We start from the raw sequence: 2,642 nt of genomic DNA on the forward strand, positions 1-2,642 counted from the left end.
TACTTCGGGAAAAAAAAAGTTCAAAACAAATAGCAATCAGACCACTGTGCAGAGCAAATGCTTAGAGCAATGCTTAAAGCGAAATCGGAAAAAAAAGAGAGAGGAGAGTGGTTGCAGCAACAGCTTATAAGTGAGAGCGTTACTGCACAAAAGGTTACAAGAGCGAGAGCGAAAGAACAGTTATTGAGAGTTAGGTGATAGAGAGATTGATAGAAGGCAATAAATACGACAAAGAGCGGCTAAATGTAATGAGAGGCGTACTTACGAAAAGCAACAACACAAACACACGACTAACCGACGCACAAAATTTATTAAATAAGTTGTGTTTTTACACAATTAACAGGCATGCACCCGCGGTAAAAGAATGATTTTAATGTATGTTAGTAAGAGAGTTAAATTATAGATAAAAAACACCGGCTGTTTAAGTTAAACAAAAGGAAAATGCGGAGCGCAAAACAAAAACACGTCTGGTCACTACGAAAGAGAACAAATATATCCACTTAAATATTCAATATTTGTTGCGCATATGTTTTTCACCACTCGTGTCACTGTCACTTTCTGCCTTTTAACTATACTAATTTGCCAGTCCATCCGGGGGCGCCATGAAATTTTAGAATAGTTTTTCTAAATTTAACTTTAACAAAAACAAAAAACCGAGTTTGGTGGCTGCAAATTTTTTAATATTTAAAGGCTGCAAATTTTTTTATTTTTAAAAAAAAAAGACGGAGGGAGACTAAAAAAAAGGGACGTGCGCTCGAATTCAATACTATTTATCGAATCTTTTGTTAGATTTAATTACTATTATTATCGTTAACCTACAATTATATTTACATTTACTCTTGCACCTTGTATAAAAAATCGTAATAAGTTTCGATAGTTCTAGTTCTGCGAACAGACAGCTACGCAAACTTGCCATAAGTGGTGGAATGGAGGAGGTATCTGAAAGTCTGGAGAAATTGGAAATTGAAAACCACCATAACGTTAACATAGAGGGAAAAGTGTCTGAAAGCGATCAGATGGACGATTTAAAAGAAGAAGAAGACTTGCTCGACGCAGCAATAAGAGTGGCTGAGAAGAAGAAGGAACCAGCTGCTCTAATGACAATGGTTAATAATGTGACGGACGATATCCGAATGGTTAAGCAGCTTGCTGTCCCATTTTCCGCCAGTGAAAATGATGAAGGCTCCAAATGGATCTTGGATTTTGAACGGATGTGCAGAGGCGTGAACGAAAGCAACCATTTTCGACTTCGCTGTGTGCGAATGTTGATGAAAGCGGGAACCGAGGCGGACTTGTTCATGCGTGTCGACAAATCGAAGACTTACGATGATTTTAAAGAAAACTTCCTGAAAACTTTTGGTCGCAGTAATTCAACTGCCGATGTGGTACTGCTCTTGAAGGAAACCACTTTCAATCCAGGGAAGAACTCCGTAATGGGATACATTCTTCTGATGGAAGAAATTGCTATGCGTGCCGACATCGAAGAAAAATTAACGGTTCAGTTTATCATTGATGGTTTTCGCGATCGTTCTACCAGTATCGCCTTATTGTATTCAGCGACGACCGTTGAAAACTTAAGGAGCTGGCCCGTCAATACGAGGCTTTAAGGAAGAGTACCCAGACGAATTTCAAGCGCTCTGAGATGAGTATCAGGACCTGACCAGAACCAGGTGCGCTGCTATAATTGTTCAGCGCATGGACATTACGCTTCATCGTGTCCCGCACCTCTGCGGGAGAAGGGATCGTGCTTCCAGTGTGGGTCCATGCAGCACAAGGTGAAGGATTGGCAACAGAAGCCTGTGCCAACTCAACGATCCGTGAATACAGCCAGCAACCAGCCGATGATGGACGACGGAGAGCAGCACAATATGTTTGTTCCTATTATGAATCAGGTAGGGGTATATTTTTACACTGATATAAAACGCAGGTATCATATTAAATTTCTGTCTGCCATGTTGGACACCGGTAGCGCTATAATTTGATGCAGCGTGCAGCGATGCCTTATGTAAATTTTGATGATGTACTAAGACCAACTGAGTATTGTGGAGTAAACGGTTCAAGAATAAGCACTTTTGGAAAAATAGTTGTTAAAGTAAATTTTCATAACACAGAGAAAGAACTCATATTTTACGTTGTACCCAACAATTATGTATCTAGTAATGTCCTTCGGGGGCGTAGTTTCCTTGAACATTATGGAATAAAATTGATTTTTGAAAATAGAATTGAAAATTTAGAACGAGTAATGCAAATCAGTATGGAAAATAGAATATTAGTGAACAATGACAGTGACTTAATAGGAAATAGAATATTAGTGAACAGTGACAGTGACTTAATAGGAAATAGAATATTATAGCCTTTTCACACTGGGGACCACCCCCCCCCCCACCATCCATTTCTGGGATGGTCCGTAAGGTTTTGCCGTTCCGAATTCCCAGTTATCCACCATCCATCTGGGATGTTCCTCCACGTTTCAGTGCGGTATTTTTTCGATAAGTGCAACCATATTCACAACAAAAAAGAGATCACTACGAAATGTAAACAATGACAGACAGGAAAATATAAAAATAAAACCAAATAACCCCACAGTCCACAAAGCACGCAAAAAATAAAAAATATCAAATATCAGCTGCAGGTGGTTTTAT

Source organism: Drosophila obscura, unplaced genomic scaffold (assembly GCF_018151105.1).
Source record: "Drosophila obscura isolate BZ-5 IFL unplaced genomic scaffold, ASM1815110v1 contig_20, whole genome shotgun sequence".
NCBI lineage: Eukaryota > Metazoa > Arthropoda > Insecta > Diptera > Drosophilidae > Drosophila > Drosophila obscura.